Below are 12,524 nucleotides of genomic sequence, written 5' to 3'. Positions count from 1 at the left end.
CTTTCAACCACCAAACACAGAAAGTATAGCGATACCTTTGTAAGAAATGATAAGTCCCCATACCCTACTCTTGTTTATGGAGGCTTTTAGCCATTACACATGGATAAATACCTCTTGCGAATTTCTTATAACATGTCTAATACTCTAGCATAATTGGTAGTTCCACTTGGTTGTTACATGTACTTATAAAATACCATCGGATTGGTGCCAAGTGGAAGTACCCTATAACTAGAAACAATTATCCGAATCTAGATAATTATTGCTCATACATGATGAGTAGTTCCTCTAACATATTCCTTGGTAAATATATAAGTTAGGATATTTTCTATGAATCATGTAAAATAAACTATCCGAGAAACTTCATGGTAGGCTTGTAGCCCTTGTAACAAATATGCTGAGGTCTTCTAAAATAGAACAAAGTCCGTCCCTCCCCCACCCTGAACTTATCACTTGGCTCTTCCCACCCCCACCCCACCCCACAAACTTTACTTGGGTCACTATCCCTCCCCCTAAACTACAACTAATGGTATATTTAACCCCCTTTAACACGGGATTTCGACCCAAACTTTTGAACTAGGTCAGGTGGTTATATGGGCCATTATTTGTACTTTAGGGGGTTTAGTGAGCCAAGTAAAGTTGGGGGTGGGTATGATCCAAGTGAGAAGTAAAGTAAACTAAAGTACTCTTATATGATCCAAGTTGGGGTTTAGTGAGCCAAGTAAAGTACTCTTACCTATGCATTGATTTAACATGTATCTATATTCTCCTTGTTCCTCTTGTTCTGAATTATACTTATCATTGGAGATTTGTTGAATAGATCAAAACCATTTTGCAGCGAACTCGGAAAATCTCAATGGAACTTGTCGTAGATGGGTTATAACCACAAACAAATCGTTTTCTTATGCCTTATCAAAGAATACACATCATTATATGTTGCCCAATCTAACCATACACTTTGTTTACTTCAAGATATGAAGACCATTGGGAACCATCCAGTGGTTGAATGAAGACCATTGAGAACCAACCAGAGATTGCACGGTTAAGAACCCTTTCCCCTCACCCAGCCCACTAGGGATCAAACCTCACGTTTCACGCTTTGGTGCCTGATACGTCTCCGACGTATCGATAATTTCTTATGTTCCATGCCACATTATTGATGATATCTACATGTTTTATGCACACTTTATGTCATATTCGTGCATTTTCTGGAACTAACCTATTAACAAGATGCCGAAGTGCCGGCTCTCGTTTTCTGCTCGTTTTTGGTTTCAGAAATCCTAGTAACGAAATATTCTCGAATCGGACGAAATCAAGACCCGGGTTCCTATTTTCACCGGAAGCATCCGAACACCCGGGAAGGACCGAGAGGGGGCACCGGGCCCCCGGACCATAGGCCGGCGCGGCCCGAGGCCCCGGCCGCGCCGCCATATGGTGTGGCCACCCCTTCGACCCTCCTGCGCCGCCTCTTCGCCTATATAAAGCCTCCGTCGCGAAAACCCTGAAGCGAAAAACCACGATACGGAAAACCTTCCAGAGCCGCCGCCATCGCGATGCCAAGATCTGGGGGACAGGAGTCTCTGTTCCGGCACGCTGCCGGAGCGGGGAAGTGCCCCCGGAAGGCTTCTCCATCGACACCGCTGCCATCTCCACCGCCATCTTCATCACCGCTGCTCGCTCCCATGAGGAGGGAGTAGTTCTCCATCGAGGCTCGTGGGCCGTACCGGTAGCTATGTGGTTCATCTCTCTCCTATGTGCTTCAATACAATAATCTCATGAGCTTCCTTACATGATTGAGATTCATATGATGATGCTTGTAATCTAGATGTCATTATGCTAGTCAAGTGAGTTTTACTTATGTGATCTCCCGGAGACTCCTTGTCCCACGTGTGTAAAGGTGACAAGTGTGTGCACCGTGTGGGTCTCTTAGGCTATATTTCACGTAATACTTATTCACCGTTGAATGGCATAGTGAGGTGCTTATTTATATCTCTTTATGATTGCAATGTGTTTGTATCACAATTTATCTATGTGCTACTCTAGCAATGTTATTAAAGTCGTTTTATTCCTCCAGCACGTGTGCAAAGGTGACAGTGTGTGCACCGTGTTAGTACTTGGTTTATGCTATGATCATGATCTCTTGTAGATTGCGAAGTTAACTATTGCTATGATAATATTGATGTGATCTATTCCTCCTACATATGCATGAAGGTGACAAGTGTGCATGCTATGCTAGTACTTGGTTTAGTCTTTTGATCTATCTTACACTAAAGGTTACTAAAATATGAGCATTATTGTGGAGCTTGTTAACTCCAGCATTGAGGGTTCGTGTAATCCTACGCAATGTGTTCATCATCCAACAAGAGTGTAGAGTATGCATTTATCTATTCTGTTATGTGATCAATGTTGAGAGTGTCCACTAGTGAAAGTGTAATCCCTAGGCCTTGTTCCTAAATATCGCTATCGCTCGCTTGTTTACTGTTTTATCGCGTTAGTACTACTCTGCGTTACTACCGCTTGTTTACTCGTCCCGGGCAAAGCACTTTTCTCGGTGCCGTTGCTACTACTTATTCACACCACCCGTATTTCACTATCTCTTCGCCGAACTAGTGCACCTATTAGGTGTGTTGGGGACACAAGAGACTTCTTGCTTTGTGGTTGCAGTGGTTGCATGAGAGGGATATCTTTGACCTCTTCCTCCCCGAGATCGATAAACCTTGGGTGATCCACTTAAGGGAAACTTGCTCGCTGTTCTACAAACCTCTGCTCTTGGAGGCCCAACACTGTCTACAAGAATAGAAGCTCCCGTAGACATCAAGCACTTTTCCGGCGCCGTTGCCGGGGAGGAAAGGTAAAAGGCTCTCATACACCGGTCCCGGGTAAAGTATTTTTCTCGGCGCCGTTGTGTTTGTGCTCGAAGCTATTTCCTTTATATCCCGCAATTGCATCTTTTTGTTTCTTGTTTACACTAGTTTGGCATAATGGACAACAATGAGCTTCTTATTCTATTTCCCGATTTAAAACATGGATTGTTTGATGCGAAAATTAAAAAAACCTATGGAATCTTATTTGCATGTCGGTAGTAATATTAGTATGAACGCTTTGAACACCATTGTTGATGATAATGTAGAAAGTTCTAAGCTTGGGGAAGCTGGTTTTCATGATCTTTTTAGTCCCCCAAGCATTGAGGAGAAAATTTTCTTTGATGATACTTTGCCTCCTATTTATGATGATAATGATAGTGGTCTTTTGGTGCCACCTACTATGGAGAGTAAATTTTGTTGTGATTATACTATGCCTCCTACACTTGATGAGAATAATAATGATAGCTACTTTGTTGAATTTGCTCCCACTACAACTAATAAAATTGATTATGCTTATGTTGGGAGTAGTAATAATTTTATGCATGAGACTCATGATAAGAATGCTTTATGTGATAGTTATATTGTTGAGTTTGCTCATGTTGCTACTGAAAGTTATTATGAGAGAGGAAAATATGGTTGTGGAAATTTTCATGTTACTAAAACACCTCTCTATGTGCTGAAATTTTTGAAGCTACACTTGTTTTATCTTCCTATGCTTGTTACTTTGCTCTTCATGAACTTGTTTATTTACAAGACTCCTATGCATAGGAAGCATGTTAGACTTAAATGTGTTTTGAATTTGCTTCTTGATGCTCTCTTTTGCTTCACATACTATTTCTTGCGAGTGCATCATTAAAACTGCTGAGCCCATCTTAATGGCTATAAAGAAAAGAACTTCTTGGGAGATAACTCATGTGTTATTTTGCTACAGTACTTTGTTTTATATTTGTGTCTTGGAAGTTGTTTACTACTGTAGCAACCTCTCCTTATCTTAGTTTTATGTTTTGTTGTGCCAAGTAAAGTCTTTGATAGAAAAGTAAGTACTAGATTTGGATTACTCGCGCAGTTCAGCATTTCTTTGCTGTCACGAATATGGGTCTATCTCCCTGTAGGTAGCTCAGAAAATTAAGCCAATTTACGAGCATGATCCTCAGATATGTACGCAACTTTCATTCAATTTGAGTATTTTCGTTTGAGCAAGTCTGGTGGCCTAATAAAATCCATCTTTACGGACCGTTCTGTTTTGACAGATTCTGCCTTTTATTTCGCATTGCCTCTTTTGCTATGTTGGATGAATTTCTTTGATCCATTAATGTCCAGTAGCTTTATGCAATGTCCGAAGTGTTAAGAATGATTGTGTCACCTCTGAACATGTGAATTTTTATTATGCACTAACCCTCTAATGAGTTGTTTCGAGTTTGGTGTGGAGGAAGTTTTCAAGGATCAAGAGAGGAGTATGATGCAATATGATCAAGGAGAGTGAAAGCTCTAAGCTTGGGGATGCCCCGGTGGTTCACCCCTGCATATTCTAAGAAGACTCAAGAGTCTAAGCTTGGGGATGCCCAAGGCATCCCCTTCTTCATCGACAACATTATCGGGTTCCTCCCCCGAAACTATATTTTTATTCCGTCACATCTTATGCACTTTGCTTGGAGCGTCGGTTTGTTTTTGTTTTTTGTTTTGTTTGAATAAAATGGATCCTAGCATTCACTTTGTGGGAGAGAGACACGCTCCGCTGTAGCATATGGACAAATATGTCCTTAGGCTCTACTCATAGTATTCATGGCGAAGTTTCTTCTTCGTTAAATTGTTATATGGTTGGAATTGGAAAATGCTACATGTAGTAACTCTAAAATGTCTTGGATAATTTGATACTTGGAAATTGTTGTGCTCATGTTTAAGCTCTTGCATCATATACTTTGCACCCATTAATGAAGAAATACTTAGAGCTTGCTAATTTGGTTTGCATATTTGGTTTCTCTAGAGTCTAGATAACATCTAGTATTGAGTTTTGAACAACAAGGAAGACGGTATGGAGTCTTATAATGTTTACAATATGTATTTTATGTGAGTTTTGCCTGCACCGTTCATCTTTGTGTTTGTTTCAAATAACCTTGCTAGCCTAAACCTTGTATCGAGAGGGAATACTTCTCATGCATCCAAAATCCTTGAGCCAACCACTATGCCATTTGTGTCCACCATACCTACCTACTACATGGTATTTATCCGCCATTCCAAAGTAAATTGCTTGAGTACTACCTTTAAAATTCCATCATTCACCTTTGCAATATATAGCTCATGGGACAAATAGCTTAAAAACTATTGTGGTATTGAATATGTACTTATGCACTTTATCTCTTATTAAGTTGCTTGTTGTGCGATAACCATGCTTACGGGGACGCCATCAACTATTCTTTGTTGAATATCATGTGAGTTGCTATGCATGTCCGTCTTGTCCGAAGTAAGAGAGATCTACCACCTTTATGGTTGGAGCATGCATATTGTTAGAGAAGAACATTGGGCCGCTAACTAAAGCCATGATTCATGGTGGAAGTTTCAGCTTTGGACATATATCCTCAATCTCATATGAGAATAATAATTGTTGCCACATGCTTATGCATTAAAGAGGAGTCCATTATCTGTTGTCCATGTTGTCCCGGTATGGATGTCTAAGTTGAGAATAATCAAAAGCGAGAAATCCAAAATGCGAGCTTTCTCCTTAGACCTTTGTACAGGCGGCATGGAGGTACCCCATTGTGACACTTGGTTAAAACATGTGCATTGCAAGAGATCCGGTAGTCCAAGTTAATTAGGACAAGGTGCGGGCACTATTAGTATACTATGCATGAGACTTGCAACTTGTAAGATATAATGTACATAACTCATATGCTTTATTACTACCGTTGACAAAATTGTTTCATGTTTTCAAAATAAAAGCTCTAGCACAAATATAGCAATCGATGCTTTTCCTCTTTGAAGGACCATTCTTTTTACTTTTATGTTGAGTCAGTTCACCTATCTCTCTCCACCTCAAGAAGCAAACACTTGTGTGAACTGTGCATTGATTCCTACATACTTGCATATTGTACTTATTATATTACTCTATGTTGACTATTATCCATGAGATATACATGTTACAAGTTGAAAGCAACCGCTGAAACTTAATCTTCCTTTGTGTTGCTTCAATACCTTTACTTTGATTTATTGCTTTATGAGTTAACTCTTATGCAAGACTTATTAATACTTGTCTTGAAGTACTATTCATGAAAAGTCTTTGCTTTATGATTCACTTGTTTACTCATGTCATTACCATTGTTTTGATCGCTGCATTCACTACATATGTTTACAAATAGTATGATCAAGTTTATGATGGCATGTCACTTCAGAAATTATCTTTGTTATCGTTTTACCTGCTCGGGACGAGCAGAACTAAGCTTGGGGATGCTTGATACGTCTCCGACGTATCGATAATTTCTTATGTTCCATGCCACATTATTGATGATATCTACATGTTTTATGCACACTTTATGTCATATTCGTGCATTTTCTGGAACTAACCTATTCACAAGATGCCGAAGTGCCGGTTCCGTTTTTCGTCGTTTTTGGTTTCAGAAATCCTAGTAACGAAATATTCTCGGAATCGGACGAAATCAAGACCCGGGTTCCTATTTTCACCGGAAGCATCCAGAACACCCGGGAAGGACCACGAGAGGGGGCACGGGCCCCCGACACCATAGGCCGGCGCGGCCCAGGCCCCGGCCGCGCCGCCATATGGTGTGGCCACCCCTTCGACCCTCCCGCGCCGCCTCTTCGCCTATATAAAGCCTCCGTCGCGAAAACCCACGAAGCGAAAAACCACGATACGGAAAACCTTCCGAGCCGCCGCCATCGCGAAGCCAAGATCCGGGGGACAGGAGTCTCTCGTTCCGGCACGCTGCCGGAGCGCGGAAGTGCCCCGGAAGGCTTCTCCATCGACACCGCTGCCATCTCCACCGCCATCTTCATCACTGCTGCTTGCTCCCATGAGGAGGGAGTAGTTCTCCATCGAGGCTCGGGGCTGTACCGGTAGCTATGTGGTTCATCTCTCTCCTATGTGCTTCAATACAATAATCTCATGAGCTGCCTTACATGATTGAGATTCATATGATGATGCTTGTAATCTAGATGTGTTATCACCAGATTTTGGCTAAATCAGGAGGTGGGCCGCGATCAAGATGGGCTTAGAAGATTACATATGAAAGATCTATGAAGCGGCCTCGCACGGAGAAGTTGGGCTGGTTAGCCCGTGTATCTTAGTAGAATAAATTATGTATCGATTTAGAAGTTAGAGTTTATCTCGTGCACGGTTTAGTGCACATCCACATTAGAAAGTCCCCTGGACTATAAATATGTACCTAGGGTTTATGGAATAAACAACAACTCACGTTCAACCCCAAAAACAAACCAATCTCGGCGCATCGCCAACTCCTTCGTCTCGAGGGTTTCTATCGGGTAAGCGACATGCTGCCTAGATCGCATCTTGCGATCTAGGCAGCACTAAGCCCACGTTGTTCATGCGTTGCTCGTATCGAAGCGCTTTTGATGGCGAGCAACGTAGTTATCATTAGATGTGTTAGGGTTAGCATTGTTCTTCGTTTAAGCATGCTTACGTAGTGCAACCCTTGCATATCTAGCCGTCCTCACGCCTATCCCGGGTGTGGGGCGGCACCCCGCTTGATCATTATTTAGTAGATCTGATCCGTTACGATTGCTCCTTGTTCTACAAGGATTAGTTTAATATCTGCAATAGTTTGGCCTTACAAAGGGGGAGGATCCTGTGGCACGTAGGGTGGCGTTCGCAAGTCCTAAACGGGATGTTCCTAGGATCAACTTCATGTTGGTTTTACGGCCTTGTTTAGGATCGGCTTACGAGCACCGTGCGTGGCCATCCGGCCCAACCTGGAGTAGGATGATCCGATTATGTGGTGAAAACCCTAAATCGTCGTAGATCTCATTAGCTTCATCTTGATCAAGCAGGACCACCAAGTATTCGTACACCCCGTACGGATCATGGGTGGATCGGCTCTTTGAGCCGATTCACGAGATAACTCGAGAGCCGATCGAGGCTCGTATTTAACGTTTACATGTATGCCCTGCAGGGAAACTAAGCGAGGCAATCTCATCACCTTCCCGACCAGGTATAGGTCAGGTGGCACGCCCTTGCACTTCGCAACGCCGCGTGTGACCAGAAGAGCATTGCGGGCCGTCGCTCGGAGGGGTCTCAGCCAGCCGCAGCTCTAGGCTCCCCCGGCTCTACGGTGTTGACAAGGCCGCTGCCCGCCGGTGGGTTTTGGCGATCAACACATTCGGCACGCCGGTGGGACAATCGTCTACATCGACCACATCGCCATCTACATCCGAGATGGCGGACGGCCACGCCGATCACATGCGACGAGATCAAAGCCATCCTCGAAGCCGCACTCTTCGGCTCCTCCCACCGAACCCACCCCCATGACGTCGGGGAGGGGCTCCACGCCCGAAGGCGCGCTTGAGGAGAGAGATCTCCCACCCCGTTGAAGGAGCGCACCAAGTCTGCGAAGCATGGGGATCTACCCAAGGGGCTCAGAAGGGAACATGACGGGATCAAGGCAACCCTTGGAGCCGAACTCATCGGCTCCGGCGAGAAGACCCGGCCGCGTGATATCGGGCTTGGTACGAACCCACGCCGGGGCCCGGTGTCGACACGGTGGATCTCAGCCACCCCATAAATCGGCCAAGGTGTTCCTTTGGTGTCAATGTGGCAAGAGCCGCAAGCTACCACGGCGAAGAGGAAACGAAAGCAGCCACTCCGTGGCGGGGATGAAGAAGGGGCCGATCCGTGCGGCCAACCCCGAGTGAGGACATGCGGTACCTGGCAAGGAGGGAATAAGAAGCATCGCTGTATCAACGCCCACACTCTAAGCACCCTCTCGGCAAATACGAGCAACACCAAGACCGACGTCGGCGCTACGGCGGCGACGAGGAGGAGAATGTCCGGTCGATGCCGAGGTCGGAAGAGTACCGCCAACATGGTAGAAGCAACAACGGGTACGGTCGTCGCGCCGAAGGGAGGCCAAGGGGACGGAGTGACATGGATAAGCACTCGGGAGTGCCCGTTCTTCAAACATTGCTTGGGACTCGGGGATGAGCCGATTGCCAACGATCGAGGACTGCCCGGAGTGCAAACAAGGGAAGAAGGGTGCCGCTAACGTGTACGTGGTCAGCCGGCTAGGGCCTTTCCCGCATCGGAACAAGCGTGCTGAGTCCCCTCGGATGGAAGGGCTCGAGGAGGCTGGAGGACGGTGGCGAAGAATACAAATATCATCAGCCCGGATGGTGCCTCGATGGGCTCGGCCCGTTCCCGGGAGCAAAAAGTCCAGCGTCTGCGTGAGTTGGAAGAAGCCGAAAGATTATACCTGCGCACGCTAAGGAAAGCACGGCCTGATTTGGCCGCCAAAATCCTGCGAACCCCGGACGAGGAAGGTCAGCCACAAAGAAAAGAGTGGCGCCCCAAACAGAGAAAAGCCGATGATGAAACATCGGCTGGCACAAATATGGTGTTCATCCTCCCTTCGGAGTTCAATGCCCCGAGGATTAGACGAGACCTCCGTGGCACAACTTGATCTGCGGCCCACGGCCGGTTATCTTTGAGAAGCCACGAGACGGGAGCTACGGGCATCCGAAGGCCCTGTACTTACGAGGGTATATTGATGGGAGGCACAGTAAACGGGATGCTTGGTAGACACCGGAGCGGCGGTTAACATCATGCCATACTCTATGCTACGTCGGTTGGGACGCTCGAGTTCGGATCTAATCAAGACCAATGTAACGTTGAGCGATTTCAACGGCCAAGCATCCGAAGCACGGGGAGTTCTGAACGTGGATCCGACCGTAGGAAGGAAAACCATCCCTACGGCGTTCTTTATCGTTGATAGCACGAGCAGCCTATGCTGTTTTGCTTCGGGAAGAGATTGGATCCACGCCAAGCTGCTGCATTCCTTCCACGATGCACCAATGCATAATACGGTGGGATGGTGATGAGGTGGAGGTCGTCCAAGCCGACGACTCGGCTGAAGTCTCAACGGCTGGCATGAATGCATGGGAAGCGGCAGGCCAAGAACCCCTCTCGGGCATCAAATTGGACGAGCTGCGAGCGCATCGATGTAACGAAGGGAAGGGTTAAGCTAGTTTTATCCATCGGCCTGACCATGTAGTGTGCAAGTCGGCGAGGCTGATCCTTGTGATCGGCCCCGGGGATCCGTGGAGGAGCATTACAAGACCTTCACCGAGCAAACAACGTGGAGGCCGATTCCGATGATCGGCCGGGAATATCCTCACCCACCATTCTGCCTGGGTTCAACATGTTATCCAACAGAGCCGATACCATCAATTCTCTTGACAGAATCGGCTCGGGGGGGCACCCAGGTATATAAAATACGAGGGTGTGCAACAGAACCATTTCATCTTTCGTTGATGGGTGTTGGAACATGGGGGCCGATATACAAGTCGGCCGGAAAAATAAAAAAATAAAAATTTTGGAATTCGGAAAATTTCGGGCATAGCCGATGCGGCGAGCATCGAAAAATTTCAGGCATAGCCGATGCAGCGAGCATTGACTTAAGAGCGAGAGGGGGTAGTTCCCTCCAAGGCGCAAGGTTTGGACTAAAGAAGCTCGGGGGAGGGCGGCTCGTCTTGGAATTCCCTCATTCTAAAAGAGCCGATTTGTTCTAAATCGGTTGATACGGCGTTGTGAGTTAGAAACCAAGGATGATTGACGTAATCAGCTCGCTGCTATTCTTACCTTGAAGGCCCGGGGGGCAGCTCACTTTGAAGGTCTCTGCTCCGGGGAGCCGATCTCGTTGGGATCGGCCGAACTCTGCACCGCAAGTTACCTGAAGAGCGGTGCCTATGTTGCAAAATTGCACCGCAAGTTACCTGAAGAACGGTGCCTATGTTGCAAAATTATCATAGCTTGCTTGGATCGAGCTCGTATGGACCCTCAACGGAAGGGAGGTAATCGGCTGGTGGCCTTGCGGGGTAATTCTCTTGGACAGGTTTGGGCCCGCCCCGAAATCTAAATGGTGATGATCCATCCTTTACCCTCGCCGTGGCTAAGGCTCGGGGGGCAGCTCGCCCTCGAGGTCTAACCAACTCTGTCAAGGTGGGCCCGCTCTTCGTGTCGGCTCGTTCAAAAGACGGTATTTATTGTAGAGGGAAGCTGTCGGAGCTGAACGAGCAGAATTCGGAGAGAATAAGGAAGAGGAGACCGACATTATTTCAGGAGGTTTGCCGCTAGGTCCAACATGTCATCTTGAATGAGATCTCGTGGATTCGCGCGAATAAGGCTTGGACTTGTGTGGCAAGGAGTTTGGGTCTAGATGGATCTATCTCAAAATCTAGTGTGGGAGGCCGGCGCGATGCCATCGGCTTGTTGGGCATGGTCTAGTGTAGCAATCGGCGAGAATCGGGAGGGAAGACAATCGGCTAAATTATCATAAATGGAATCGGCAAAATCGAGTTGGGGAATTTCTTCATTGATGAGCCAGATTTCTTACGAGAGAAGAGCTGATTGCCCTCAAAAGAGAAGACCAGGGGGATACATTGCCCCGTGCTGCTACTGCTAGTCCTATGCTAAGACCCTATCTAGGGGCCGCTGCTGCCCTCGTCGTCGTCGTCGTCACCGTCGTCGCCACCGCCGGTGCTACTCCCCGCCGGCTCGTCGTCGCTGCTCCAGCGGCCGCCGATAGGACCCTCGTCGTCTTCGTCCTCTTTGCCGGCGTCGTCGTCACTGTCGACGTCGCTGAAGTTCCCGGGCCAGAGGTGGCGGCGTTTGGCCGGCGGCTCATCGGAGGAGCCGTCTTCATCCTCTTCCTCCTCTCCCTCTTCCTTCACCTCCTCGGAGGTGGTGAAGTCCGCCCAGGAGAGGCGGTCGTCTTCGCTCTCCACCACCGCTTCCTCGCCAGCAAGGAAGCGGAGATCGCTCTCCCCGTCGGTCTGGGATTTGTCATCCTCGGACCAGACGGAGGAGTCATGGTCCTCTTTGTCCCACTTTGTCGGGGCAAGGATGTCGTACGCCGCTTGCGTCCCCCACGAGGGCGTCGACTCTCGGATTGGAGAGGACACGTGGGAGGGATCCGACGAAGAGGAAGAGGAAGAGGAAGAGGACATGGTTGCGAGAGGAGGGTTTTTTGGAGTGCCACTTGCGGAAGGGGAAAAGAAGAGAACCGTTCGCTGCGGCTAAATAAAAGGAGGTGGGGGTTTTTAATTTCCGAGCAGTTCTCGAGGACATGGTGCCAAAACTGTCAAATCGTGCAGAGAAGTTGGGAAGGCAAGTCGTCATGATGAGGCATGCTGCGACAGTTCTGCTCTGCCGTGATATGACCCCTCTGGGGAAAAAACAGAGTGGTTTTGAAATTACCATTACCAAAACCAGGGGGGCATGTGTTATCACCGGATTTTGGCTAAATCAGGAGGTGGGCCGCGATCAAGATGGGCTTAGAAGATTACATATGAAAGATCTATGAAGCGGCCTCGCACGGAGAAGTTGGGCTGGTTAGCCCGTGTATCTTAGTAGAATAAATTATGTATCGATTTAGAAGTTAGAGTTTATCTCGTGCACGGTTTAGTGCACATCCACATTAGAAA

Source organism: Lolium rigidum, chromosome 5, assembly GCF_022539505.1.
Source record: "Lolium rigidum isolate FL_2022 chromosome 5, APGP_CSIRO_Lrig_0.1, whole genome shotgun sequence".
In the NCBI taxonomy this organism is placed as follows: domain Eukaryota; kingdom Viridiplantae; phylum Streptophyta; class Magnoliopsida; order Poales; family Poaceae; genus Lolium; species Lolium rigidum.
This window is presented reverse-complemented; position numbering follows the sequence as displayed.